The sequence below is a fragment of the Dasypus novemcinctus genome, chromosome 12 (genome assembly GCF_030445035.2).
Source record: "Dasypus novemcinctus isolate mDasNov1 chromosome 12, mDasNov1.1.hap2, whole genome shotgun sequence".
NCBI classification, from domain to species: Eukaryota; Metazoa; Chordata; class Mammalia; order Cingulata; family Dasypodidae; genus Dasypus; species Dasypus novemcinctus.
The window spans coordinates 22,755,180-22,769,852 of NC_080684.1; the positions used below are offsets into that span (position 1 = coordinate 22,755,180).

The 14,673-nt window shown below is 41.1% G+C and overlaps 1 long non-coding RNA gene across 3 annotated transcripts in view; it reads left to right on the plus strand.

Annotated features, from left to right (window-relative positions):
- The window catches only part of LOC131280569 (uncharacterized), a 79,627-nt gene that overhangs the window by 27,533 nt on the left and 37,421 nt on the right, over positions 1 to 14,673 (plus strand). For 2 of the 3 annotated variants that reach the window (XR_009188204.2, XR_009188206.2), the window contains exons 3-4: positions 7,755 to 7,869; positions 14,253 to 14,367. This is a non-coding gene — a long non-coding RNA (uncharacterized lncRNA). The remainder of the gene's footprint in view (positions 1 to 7,754; positions 7,870 to 14,252; positions 14,368 to 14,673) is intronic. The other variant, XR_009188205.2, reaches the window with a different exon arrangement.

Sequence of the window (14,673 nt, forward strand, 5' to 3'; positions counted from 1 at the left end):
TTTGGTGAATACATTTTGGAGCACTGCTGCACCACATGGATAATGGTTCACATTATAGTTTACACTTTCCCCCAGTCCACCCAGTGGGCCATGGCAGGACATACAATGTCCAGCAACTGTCCCTGCAGTACCACCCAGGACAACTCTAAGTCCTGAAAATGCCCCCACATCTTATCTCTTCTTCCCTCTCCTACCCTTAGCAACTACGTGGCCACTTTCTCCACATCAATGATACATTTTCTTCCATTACTAATCACAATAGTTCCAGAATAGAATATCAGTAAGTCCACTCTAATTTATATTCTATTCCTCCATTCTGTGGACCCTGGGATGGTTATGTCCACTCCACCTCTATATCGAGAGGGGGCTTAGATTCCAAATGCCTGATGGATGCAATTTTCTTGCTTACAGTTGTAGGCACTCTTGGCTCCCTGATGTGGTGGTTGACCTTCTTCACCTCCCTGTTAGCTGACCAGGGTAAGTCCAATAAACCAGAGGGTAGGAGTTGCAAGTCTGTTTAGGTTCAGGGCCTGGCTATCACTGTACAGAAATTCAGGTCCCTTGAGTATACACCAACCCCAGCACCAACCACAGGTCTGGTAAAAGTAACAGAAGAGGCACATGTAGAAAGATCACATCTGAGTCCAACTCCATCACACTCAGGAACACAAACTCCAAAGTAGGGCCAACTGTCATGGCACTGAAACCCAGAGCCATCTGCCAAGACCATAGAATCTGTGGGTCTCTGTAGCCCTCAGAAGGACCAATACCTGGGTTTGTATTTACTTTGGCTGTTTCTGGGACCCTGCTGAGTAATGTGTAAATATGACCCTTCTGATGACCTCCCAACTCTTTTTGAGACTCATTGCCATATAAATTCATTTTTCCTTTCCATTTCCCCCTTTTATTCAAGGTCAAAAAGCAGTTTTTAACACCTGATAGGCTAAGATATTCTGCTGGTCTGAGTTGACACTTTTATTCAAGGTCTTTTTCTAGTTACATCATCAGCAGGTATTGGTAGTAATCCCTCAGTGTCAGGGAGGCTCATCCCTGGGAGTCATGTTCCATGCTGGGGGGAAGGTAATGCATTTACATGCTGAGTTTGGCTTAGAGAGTGGCCACATTTGAACAACATGGAGGCTCTCAGGAGGTAGCTCTTAGGCACCCTGCAGCTCTAGGCCTAGTTCTTTTTTTTTTTTTTAAGATTTATTTATTTATTTATTTATTTACTTATTTATTTATTTATTTTTCTATTTCCCTCCCCTCCCCCACCCCGGTTATCTGTTCTTGTGTCTATTTGCTGCGTCTTCTTCTTTTGTCCGCTTCTGTTGTTGTCAGCAGCATGGGAACCTCTGTTTCTTTTTGTTGTGTCATCTTGTTGTGTCAGCTCTCCATTTGAGCAGCACCATTCCTGGGCAGGCTGCACTTTCTTTCGTGCTGGGCAGCTCTCCTTACAGGGCACACTCCTTGCACATGGGGCTCCCCTTCATGGGAGACACCCCTGCATGGCACGGCACTCCATGCGTGCATCAGCACTGCACATGGGCCAGCTTCACAGGGGTCAAGGAGGCCTGGGGTTTGAACAGCAGACCTCCCATGTGGTAGACGGACACCCTAACCACTGTAGGCCTAGTTCTTATTTGAGGTGCACAGGCTTGTAAACATAGTCATTAGTATCAAAGGCTCATTGTTGGACCATCCTTCTTTATTGGTCTTTGCCATTGCACTTGGGGGATTGTTGCTGTTCCACTGGGGAATGTGATAGAGCTTCCCTGGCTAGGAACTCAGTACTCCCTCAGTTGTCATTTTTAACTGTAATCACTATGAAAATATCCATCTTTATGTACCCTGGATACATGCCCTGGATAACTCCCTTCCAATGATGTGCTCCCTATCAATAACACCCTACACCAGTGTTCCTCCCCTGCCATAGTTGAACCTCTCTGTGGTCCAAAACTTCTTCAAAAATGAAACCTAATATATTGCCAGGTTCCATTAATAGTAAAATGGAATATAGTGATGGGTTTAAAGGTTAGATATAGAATATATACTAATTTAGAAAAATTAAATAAAGTAAAATAAATTGGGGTATCAAAAATGAAAAAATGGAAAAGCTTTGTTTTTGATGTTTTGCCTTTCATCACTGCTATAAGTGCTGTCCTGTATGTACAGTGGCAAGGTAATTTCTTCCATTTCTTCCTCAGTGTCTACATCCTTTCTTTTTTTCTCTAATTATTAAGTTTGTCTTCATAGAAGTTTTAGTATTGAATAGACGGAATCAGTGTAAATATGGGGCAATGGAAGTGTTCCACAAGATCATGCAAAGATGGATATAGGACATGTTAAATTACACCAAAAATTTATAAAAGTCTATAGGCTAAAATGGAAATCATAATGTAAGACATAAGATAACTAAAAATTTAGAAAATTGTATAGTCTAAAATATAAACCATAACATAAAACCAAGTGGAACCATGTTTGAAAGCTATTGTTTCAATATCTGTACATCAGTTGCAGCAAATATAATATGAACATGTAAAAAGATAATTGCTGGGGAAGGGACAAAGTGTTTGATGTTGGATATGTGGGAGTACCATATATTGTATATATGAATTACTGTGATCTTTTCACTTTCTTGACAAACTCCTTTGACATGCAAAGCTTTTAATTTTGAGGAGATCCCCTTTATTTCTTTTTTCTTTCACTGCTTGTGCTTTGGGTATGAAGTTCATGAAGCCATTTCCTGTTATAAGGTTCTGTAGATGCTTCCCTACATTATGTTCCAAGGTCTTTATGGTCTTGGATCTTATATTTAGATCTTTTATCCATCTTGAGTTGATTTTGTATAAGGTGTGAGATGGTGTTCCTCTCTCATTCTTTTGGATATGGATATCCAGTTCTCCAAGCACCATTTGTTGAAGAAGCCATTCTCTCCCAGTTGAATGGGCTTGGTGGCCTTGTTGAATATCACATGACTGTATATCCAAGGATTTATATCAGAACTTTCAACTCAGTTCCATTGGTCTGTATGTTTATCTGTGTCAATACCATTCAATTTTGACCACTGTAGCTTTGTAGTATGTTTTAAAATCAGGTAGTGTGAGACAACCAGCAAGATGGTAGTGGAGTAAGGAACTCCTAGAGTCAGCTCCTGCTACAGGGCAGTTAGCAAACACCTAGAGCTCTCTGGAGCTAGCTGAAACACCTGTTTGGGGGCTCCAAGAGACCAGAAGAACATCCTGAAATGTCTCTGAAGGAGTGGAAGGTGGAGACTGCCTGTTTGCAGAGAAGACTCATAAGTAGAGTGCTCCACACCATGGAGGCTGGTGCCCATCTTCCACTGGAGGCACAAGCTGCCTCGGGAGCTGCTCCGCGGCTGGAATTGAAAGCTCCACTTCCCTAAAAAGGGGGAGGAAGAGACGGTTGGGCACCAATTTCAGCTATTGATGAGGAAATTCAGTGGACTACAGTATAATCCTGAGAACAGCTAAAGCTTGAGCCTGTCCAAGTCTGAAAGAGGTCAGGAGCTGCCATCTTAACTCTGTGCCTGGCACAAGGGGAAGCAGGGTGGACTGAAAATCCCAGTGCTGGTGGAGACCAGCTTCTTCCCATACAGATCATATTGAAGGTCTACCCTAGGCCCCAGTACCACCTCCAGCAGAATATCTGGCACCTGTGCCAGCCTCTCTGGGAACTTACCTGCCAAGCAGCAGAGGCTGGTGATTGTCCTACTCTGGTGGCATGAGCCACCCCAGGAGCTGTTCTGTGACAGGAATTGGAGTCTCCATTTCACAGAAAGAGGGGAGGAGGAGATAGTTGGCTGCCAATTTTGGCTACTGATTGGTAGGCTTGACTGGCTAAGAGATAATCCTGGGAAAAGGGTGGTGTGAACCAGCCGAAGTCAGAAAGAGGCCAGTAGCCACCATTCTGACTCCCCTGAGGTAAGCCAGGCTGACTGAAACTCTCAGTGTTGGCAGGAACCAGTTTCTTTCATACAGACCAGCCTGCAGCCCTAGTCTAGGCTTCAGCACTGCCTCTGGCAGGGAGGAGGCTGAGGAGCCCTGCACCATCCTATATAGGTAACTGCAGGTAAATTTGGCTGCCATACACTGAAAATCAGAAGTCTACCAGGGCAACTGTGGTCATCTTGACCCACACTGCCTAGATTGCTGCCCACACCCACAGCTCCATCACTGCCCCAGTCAGGTGAGAAAGGGATGTGAAGATTCATCAGTCTCTCTGGGCAACTATAATCTAGGCCTGCACATGGATTATACCACACAGCTGTGACTCTGCCCCTACCTCTGGCAAAGGAGAAAGTTGGAAAAGATTCATTGGTCCCTGGTGCAATGAGGACAGCTTGAGTCTCCACAGTTTACAGCACCAACTACATGCTTGGCTCCTACTGCACAACCAGCAAGGGAGAAAGAATAGGAAGCCCTAAGCTAAAGAGAAAAACTGTACCCAGAATAAATACTATAGTAAGCCAGATGTGAAGACACCAACAAAAAATTACAATCCACACCAAGAAATAGGAAGATATGGTTAAAGGAACAAGATAAGCCTCCAGATAACTTAAAGGAGTTGAGACAACTAATTATAGATGTCCAAACAAATCTCTTTAATAAATTCAATGAGATGGCTAAAGAGATTAAGGATATGAAGAAGAAATTGGATGAGCACAAAGAAGAATTTGAAAGCATACATAGAAAAACAGCAGATATTATGAGAATGAAAGGTGCAATCAATGAAATTTAAAAAACATTGGACTCATATAATAACAGATTTGAGGAGGCAGAAGAAAGGATTGGTGAGCTTGAAGAAATGGCCCCTGAAAATGAACATACAAAAGAACAGATGAAGAAAAGAATGGAAAAAATTGAACAAGATCTCAGGGAACTAAATGACAGCAAAAGACATGCAAACATACATGCCATGGGTGTCCCAGAAGGAGAAGAGAAGGGAAAAGGGGCTGAAGGAATATTTAAAGAAATAATGGTAGAAAATTTCCCAATTCTATTGAAAGACGTAGATATCTATGTGCAAGAAGCACAATGTACTCCCATCTGAAAAAATCCAAATAGACCAACTCCAAGACACATACTCATCAGAATGTTGAAGGCCAAAGACAAAGAGAGAATTCTGAGAACAGCAAGAGAAAAGCAATGCATAACATATAAGGGATATCCAATAAGATTAAGTGCTGATTCTTTCACCAGAAACTATGGAGGCAAGAAGACAGTGGTTTGATATATTTAAGATACTATAAGAGAAAAGCTTCCAGCCAAGAATCTGATATCCAGCAAGACTGTCTTTCAAAAATGAGGGCGAGATTAGAATATTCACAGATAAACAGAAACTGAGAGAATTTCTATGCAAGGGACCAGAATTTCAGGAAATACTAAGGTGTGCTAGAGCCTGAAAAGAAAAGACAGGAGAGAGATCTGGAAGAGAGTCTAGAAATGAATATTTTATCAATAAAAGTAACTAAAAGAGTCAAAAGAGTGGTGAAAGTAAAATATGACAGATAAAACTCAGATAGTCAGGAATAAACTTAATCAATGATGTAGAGCACTTGTATTCACAAAACTGCAACTCCATGTTAAAACAAATAAAAAAACCCTAACCCCCTAAATAACTGGAAGAACATTCCATGCTCATGGATTGGAAGACTAAATATCACTAAGATGTCAATTCTACTCAAATTGGTATACAGATTTAATGCAATCCCAATAAAAATAACACCAGCATTAAAGAAAAAATTGAAAACATGATAATTAAATTTATTTGGAAGGGTAAGGAATCCTGAATAGCCAGAAACAATAAAAAGGAAAAGTGAACCCTCATCACCAAACTTTAAATCATAATACCTACCTATAGTGGTAAAAACAACATGATACTGGCCTAAGGACAGACATAATAGACCAATGGCACCAAACTTATGGTTCAGAAACAGACCCTCACAGGTATGGTCAAGTGATTTTTGACTAGCCTGTCAAACTCATGCAGCTCGGGCAGAACAATCCATTCAACAAATGGTGCTGAAAGAATTGGAGATCCATAGCTGAAAGAAGGAAAGAGGACCCCTATCTCACATTTATGCAAAAATTAACTCAAAATGGATAAAAAAACTAAAAATAAAAGCAAGAACCATAAAACTTCTAGAAGAAATTGTAGGAAAATATCTTCATGACCTGGTGATAGGTGGTGGATTCTTAAAGGAGATAAGAGGAGGATTGAGTGGACTACTGATGCTTAATATATGTAGAAGCTTTAATTAGCTATACTGTAAAAGTGTAGAAATGTATAGAGTGGATGGTAACACAGTAACAGCTAATTTATAAATTGCAATGTGACTGAAAATGGTGGTCTAGTTATCTAAATGCCAATTGACAGAATGCTAGAGAATAATCTAGGAACTGGATAGCACAGTAAACCAAGAGGTGGGTGAGAATTGTGGTTGATGGTACAGATGCAAAAGTGTCCTTTGTTAGCTAGAGCAAATGTATATCACTACTGCAGGTGAAGGGAATGTGGAGAAGTATGGGAAAAATACAACTGGAGTGACCTATGGACTGTGGTTAGTAGTAATAATATAATATTCTTGCATCAATGTGAAAGATGTACTGTGTTGATACTGAGGCAGTATGGAAAATGTGAGCCAAGTGTACACTATGGACATGGTAACAATCAGATGATACTATTTTTTTAAAAAATATTTATTATTATTTTTTTAAAATTACATTAAAAAAAATATATGAGGTCCCATTCAACCCCACCACCCCCGCCCCCCACTCCCCCCACAGCAACACTCTCTCCCATCATTGTGATACATCCATTGCACCTGGTAAGTTCATCTCTGAGCATCACTGCACCCCATAGTCAATGGTCCACATCATAGCCCAGACTCTCTCACGTTCCATCCAGTGGGCCCTGGGGGGATCTACAGTGTCCCGTAATTGTCCGTGAAGCACTATCCAGGACAACTCTACGTCCCGAAAACGCCTCCACATCTCATCTCTTCCTCCCGTTCCCCACACCCAGCAGCCCCCATGGCTACCGTTCCCACACCCATTCCACATTTTCTCTGTGGACATTGGATTGGTTGTGTCCATTGCACACCTATGTCAAGTGAGGGCTTAGATTCCACATGGGTACTGGATGCACTCTTCCCGCTTCTAGTTGTAGACACTCTAGGCTCCATGTTGTGGTGGTTGACCTTCTTCAACTCCATGTTAGCTGAGTGGAGTAAGTCCAATAAGTCAAAGTGTAGGAGCTGAAGTCTGTTGAGGCTCTGGGCCTGGGTGTCATATTATCAGTCCAGAGATTCAAATCCCCTACATATATCTTAAACCCAGCACCAACTACAATTCCAATAAAGTAGCATGCAAGTCTTGTGAAAAGAGATCCCCTCTGAGTCCATTTCCATCATGCAGAAACGCCAGCTCCAAAGAAGGGCCATCTGTCATGGCAGTGAACCCCTTCTGCCATGACCATAGAACCCGTGGGTCTCTTTATCCCTCAAAAGAACCAATACCTGGGGTTGTAGATGATACTATTTTACCTGTAGCAAATGTCACACCACATTGTGGTTTGTTGATGGAGGGGTGTGGTTTGGGAATTCTGCACATGTGCATGATTGTTCTGTAAGTTTACAACTTCTGTCATTAAAAAAATATATTTAAAAAAAATAATAGGAGGCGGGGCAAGATGGCATCTGAGTAAGTACACCATCATCATCTCTCTTACAAAAGACTGGCTGTGTGGTGACGGAGTCCTACCAGAACAGGCTGTTTCGGGAACCTGCAGGACGGGAGGTGTCTGGACATTGATCTGGAGAGACTGCAGCAGAATTGGTGTTTGCTCAAGGTACAACTGTGGGTTTCTAACACTGAATGAGGAAGCCACGGGAAGGTAAATCCCTTCCCCCCCTAGGGCTAAGAGCTGTGGCGTTCACTGAGAACGGCCAGTCATGTGGTGGAGTTTCCAAGCCCTTTATTTCCCAAATGCGCAAACCCCAAGCCTGTGCCCCCTGAACCCCCGCGGCCCACGTTTCACAGACCTAAATACCCCAAGTCCACATTCTCCCAGGCTTCTGTTTCCTGAGCCCAGCACTCCAGAAATCTAGCTTTGCCCTACCCCTCCAGATGCGGACTAACTCCAGAAGTGGGAGCGGTTAATTGGGAGGTGCAGAGGGCCCAAGGAGTGCAGGTTCAATTTTCTGGTCCCCCCTTTTATTGAGTTTGAGGAGATATTAGCTGACTTGGGAAGAACCTAGGAATAGAGAAGAGGCAAAACTGGTGAGAGAGCCCAATTTACCTAAACGGTCTGGGATAGGAAACTTGGTCTGGGAGAAGGCGGAGTCAGAAAATTAACCAGCCTTGTAGCATACCTAAGGGAGAGGAACAGTAGGACGTGCTTTACAGGCCTCCAATAGCATATTTAGGCTTCCTGGCAAGGGATGGGTGCTGTCTCAAGAAATTAAGAGTCATTATTTTCTCAGGTGAGTTGGTTTAATAGAGTCCATTTGAATTTCCTACAGGAGCCCTCATGTAGCCTTCCTGCTGCCTTGGGAGAGAAGGAAGTGAGGAAGGGAGAAAGGTGGAAGGTCAGATTCCTAAGCAGTTTATTCAATTGCAGAGAGAATTCTTTGCCTGAGACCTTGTCGGGTCTTTTTTGTTGGTTTGCTTTCTTGTTGTTTCTTCCTCTTTATTCCCCCACTGCACTTTTTTTTCTTTTTCTTTTTTCTCCCCCCTCTCTGCTTTTTTCTTTTTCTCTTTTTCTTTCTCCTTCCCCCCTTTTTTCTTTTTTTTTTATATTAGTGCTGCAGCCAACATTTCTTATTTGCTGTGCTTCCTCATCCTCAATTTTCTCTTTTCTGGGTGTACTGATTTTGGCTACCAGCACTATCCCCTTTCCTTTACATCATTCTCCCTTATTTATTGTTCCTCTTACATTCCACCTCTCTCTGTTTAGCCCCCAATATTTCTGACATTTTCTCTCTAATACCTCTAATCTGTTTTCTATCATTTATTCACTCTTTATGCTATTGTCCTCTCATTTCTTTTCCCCTCTCTCCTGACCACACTGACCTTTTAATTCATAGCATATTCCTCCCCATAGTCAGTTTATTTTTTTAAAGATTTATTTCTCTCCCCTTCCCCTCCCCCACCAGTTATCTATTCTCTGTGTACATTTTGCTGTGTGTTCTTCTTTGCCCACTTCTGTTGTTGTCAGTGCAATGGGAATCTGTGTTTCTTTTTGTTGCATCATCTTGCTGTGTCAGGTCTCCGTGTGTGTGGCACCATTCCTCAGCAGGCTGCACTTTCTTTTGTGCTGGGTGGCTCTCCTTATGGGATGTACTCCTTGTGTGTGTGGCTCCCCTATGTAATGAAGTGAAGGAAGAGATTAAGCATATTAAGAAAACACTTGGACAGCATAAGAAGAAATTGTGATCATGCACAAAAAGATCACAGAGATGATGGGATCAATAGTACAATCCAAGATATCAAAAATACACGCTCAGCTGATAAACCTAAAATAAGAACAAGGCCTAGAGCAACATTGTGCCTGGGAATTTCCTCCTGTCAGCCTTCATGTTACTCAAATGTGGCCAGTCTCGAAGCCAAACTCAGCATGTAAATGCAATGCCTTCCCTCCAGCGTGGGACATGACACCCGGGGACGAGCCTCCCTGGCAACGAGGGACCACTATCAAATACTAACTGATGATGCAACTGGAAAAGGACCTTATATGGAAGGTTCAATGCGGATCAGCAGAATATCCATGTCTACATAAAATAACATGACTTTAAAATGCTGTTTGACCTAAAGTAAGGGGGAAATGGAAAGGAGAAATGAGTTTATATGGCTACGAGTTTCTAAAAAAGAGTCTGGAGGCTGGCAGAAGGATTGCCCTCATGCACAACTGAGCAGAGTCAGAGAGACAGATTAAGCAGATACAACCCCCAGATATTGGTTCCTTTGAAGGCTAAAGAGACCCATGACAGTTATGGCCATGGCCGATGGGGTTAACTACCAGGGCAGATGGCCCCTCATTGGAAATGGTGTTTATGTGTGATGAATCTGGACTCAGATGGGATCTCCCTTCATAAGACTTTCATGCTAATGTGCTGGAGGTGCAGTTAACGTTGGGATTTAAGATATATTTAGGGGATTTGAATCTCTGGACTGACAATGTGATAGCCAGGTCCTGAGCCTCAACAGACTCCAGCACCTACAATCTGATTTATTGGACTTACCACACTCAGCTAAGATGGAGTTGAAGAAGGACAATCACCACACCATGGAGCCTAGAGTGATTACAACTGAAAATGGGAGGATTGCATCCAGCATCCATGTGGAATTTGAGCCTCCTCTTGACATAGAGGTGCAATGGACACAACCAATCCAATGTCCACATAGAAGAGGTGGTATTGGATTGAGAAAAGTGGACATGGTGGACGATGGGTATGGGGAAAGGCAGGAAGAGATGAGAGGTGGAGGTGTCTTTGGGACATGGAGCTGCCCTGGATGGTGCTTCAGAGGCAATCACCGGACATTGTAAATCCTCACAGGGCCCACTGGATGGAATGGAGGAGAGTATGGGCCATGATGTGGACCACTGACTATGAGGTGCAGAGGTGCCCAAAGATGTACTTACCAAATCCAATGGATGTGTCATGATGATGGGAACGAGTGTTTTGGGGGGGAGAGGGGGGGTGGGGGAGTGGGGTTGAATGGGACCTCACATATATATTTTTGATGTAATATTATTACAAAGTCAATAAAAAAAATACACGCTCAGGAAATAACAGCAGATTTGAAGAGGCAGAGGAAAGAATTAGTGATGTGGAAGACAGTACATCTGAAATCAAACAGATAGTAGAATTAATTGATAAAAAGATAGAAAAAATCCAGCAGGGACTTAGGGACCTGAATGACAAGGCAAAATGCACAAATATATGCATTATAGGCATCCCAGAAGAAGAGAAGAGAAAGGGGACAGAAGGGATGTTGGAGGAAATAATGGCTGAAAACTTCCCAAACCTATTGAGGGAGATGGATGTACATGTCCAGGAAGCACAAAGAACCCTAAACAGCATAAATCCCAAAAGGCCTACCCCAAAACATATACTTGTCAAATTATCCAATGCAGAAGACAAAGAGAAAATACTAAAAGCAGCAAGAGAAAAGAGAACCATCACATACAAGGGAGGCTCCATAAGATTAAGTGCTGATCTAACATCTGAAACCATGGAGGAAAGAAGGCAGTGGTATGACATAGTCAAGGTACTAAAAGAAAATAATTTCCAACCAAGAATACTCTCTCCAGCAAAACTAGCATTCAAAAATGATGGAGAGTTCAAAATATTCACAGATAAACAGAAACTAAGAAAGTATGCCAACAAGAAACCTGCCCTTCAAGAAATACTAAAGGGAATTCTGCAGGAGGAAAGAAACAAACAGGAGAGACAGAGTTGGAGGAGAGTGTAAGAACAACTAAAACTACAAAAAGAGGGAAAAAATCAAATGACATAAGACAAACACAAATCCAAAGAAAATACAGCTAATATAAGTAATTCCTTGAAAGTAATAACACTAAATGTCAATGGATTAAATTCACTTGTCAAAAGATTCAGACTGGAAGATTGGATAAGGAAATATGACCCATCTATATGTTGTCTACAAGAAACTCCTCTTAGACCCAGGGATTCAAGGAGATTGAAGATGAATGGCTGGAAAGCAATCTTACAGACAAAAAATAACAAAAAAAGGCAGGAGTAGCTATATTAATATCAGACAAAATAGATTTTAAATGCAAAACAATTGTGAGAGACAAAGATGGACACTACATATTAGTGAAAGGGATAATCTTTCAAGAAGAATGAACAATCATAAACATTTATGCTCCTAACAAGGACACCTCTAAATATGTGAGGCAAACACTAGAAAAATAAGTGAAAGAATAGATGCTGCTACAATTAGAGTGGGGGACTTTAATACACCACTATCAACTTTGGGCAGAACATCTCAAAGGAGAATCAATAAAGAAACAAAAACTTTGAACAGTATATTAGAGGAGCTGGATCTAATAGGCATATACAGATTATTACACTTAAATACAGCAGGATATACATTTTTCTCAAGTGCACATGGATCATTCTCCAAGATAGACCATATGCTAGGCCACAAAGAAAGTCTCAATGAATTCAGAAAGATCAAAATCATACAAAATAATTTCTCTGACCACAGTGGAGTGAAGCTGGAAATCTGCAAGGGCCAGAGGCTCAGATTTTGCAACAAGATATGGAAATTAAACAGCACACTATTAGGAAAACAGTGGATCAAGGAGGAAATCTCAAAAGAAATTAATAACTACCTTGAAACTAATGAAAATGATAACACAACATACCAAAACTCATGGGATGCAGCAAAAGCAATACTGAGAGGGAAATTTATAGCCATGAATTCATACATGATTAAAGAAGAGCTGAAATTGAAGAACTGACTGCACACTTGGAGGAATTAGTAAAACAACAACAAAGTAACCCAAAGGAAGAAGAAAGAAGGAAATAACAAAGATAAGGGCAGAACTAAATAAAATAGAAAATTAAGAAAGCACTTGAAAAGATAAACAAAACCAAGAGCTGGTTCTTTGAGAAGATCAATAAAATTGACAAATCCTTAGCTATACTAATAAAGAAAAAAGGAGAGAAGATTCAAATACACAAAATAAGAAATGAGAAAGGAGATATCACCACTGATTCCACAGAAATAAAGAATATCATAAGAGGATACTTTGAAAAACTATATTCCAACAAGAAGGACAATTTAGAGGAAATGGACAAATTCCTAGAAACACATAAGCAGCCTCTATTGATGAAAGAAGAAATTGATGATCTCAACAAACCAATCACAAGTAAAGAGATAGAATCAGTTATTAAAAACCTCCCAACTAAGAAGAGCCCTGGGCCAGATGGCTTCACAGGTGAATTCTACAAAACATTCCAGAAAGAACTAATGCCAATCTTGTTGAAACTCTTCCAAAAAAACTGAAACAGAATGAACATTGCCTAACTCATTCTATGATGCCAACATTACCATAGTACCAAAGCCAAACAAAGACACCATAAGAAAGGAAAATTACAGACCAATGTCTCTAATGAACCTGGATGCAAAAATCCTTAACAAAATACTTGCTAATCGTATTCAATGACACATTAAATGAATTATACACCATGACCAAGTGGGATTCATTCTGGGTATGCAAGGATGGTTCAACATAAGAAAATCAATGTAATATACCATATAAACAGATTGAAGGAAAAAAATCACATGATTATACCTATAGATGCAGAAAAAGCATTTAACAAAATATAGCACTTCCTTGATAAAAACACTGCAAAAGATCAGAATACAAGGAAATTTCCTGAACATGATAAAGGGTATATATGAAAAACCCACAGCCAACATCATTTACAATGGTGAAATCCTAAAATCCTTCCCTCTAAAGTCAGGAACAAGACAAGGATGCCCACCCTCTCCCCTTCTATTTAACATTGTCTTAGAAGTACTTGCTCGAGCACTGAGGCAAGAACTAGATATAAAAGGCATCCAAATTGGAAAGGAAGAAGTCAAAATTTCATTATTTGCAGATGACATGATCCTGTACATAGAAAACCCTGAGAAAGTCTACAAGAAAGCTTCTAGAACTCATAAATGAGTTGGGTACAGTCACAGGTTATAAGATTAATGCACAAAAATCAGTAGCATTTCTGTACACCAATAATGAGCAATCTCAGGAGGGAATCAAGAAACAAATACCATTTACAGTAGTAACTAAACAAATCAAATACCTAGGAATAAATTTAACTAAAGATGTACAAAACTTATCCACAGAAAAGTACACAACACTGTTCAAAGAAATCAAAGAAGACTTAAATAAATGGAAGAATATTCCCTGCTCATGGATAGGAAGACTAAATATTATTAAGATGTCTATCTTACCAAAACTGATCTACAAATTCAATGCAATTCCAATAAAAATCAACACAGCATTTTTTTAATGAACTAGACAAACTAGCTATGAAATTTATTTGGAAAGAAAAGAGGCCCCAAATAGCCAAAGACATATTGATTGTTTTGTAAGTTTACAACTTCTGTCATTAAAAAAAATATTTAAAAAAATAATAGGAGGTGGGGCAAAATGGCATCTGAGTAAGTACACCATCATCATCTCTCTTACAAAAGACTGGCTGTGTGGTGATGGAGTCCTACCAGAACAGGCTGTTTCGGGAACCTGCAGGACGGGAGGTGTCTGGACATTGATCTGGAGAGACTGCCGCAGAATTGGTGTTTGCTCAAGGTACAACTGTGGGTTTCTAACACTGAATGAGGAAGCTGTGGGAAGGTAAATCCCTTCCCCCCCTAGGGCTAAGAGCTGTGGCGTTCACTTTGAACAGCCAGTCATGTGGTGGAGTTTCCAAGCCCCTTATTTCCCAAATGCGCAAACCCCAAGCCTGTGTCCCCTGAACCTCCGTGGCCCACGTTTCACAGACCTAAATACCCCGAGTCCACATTCTCCCAGGCTTCTGTTTCCTGAGCCCAGCACTCCAGAAATCTAGCTTTGCCCTACCCCTCCAGATGCGGACTAACTCCAGAAGTGAGAGTG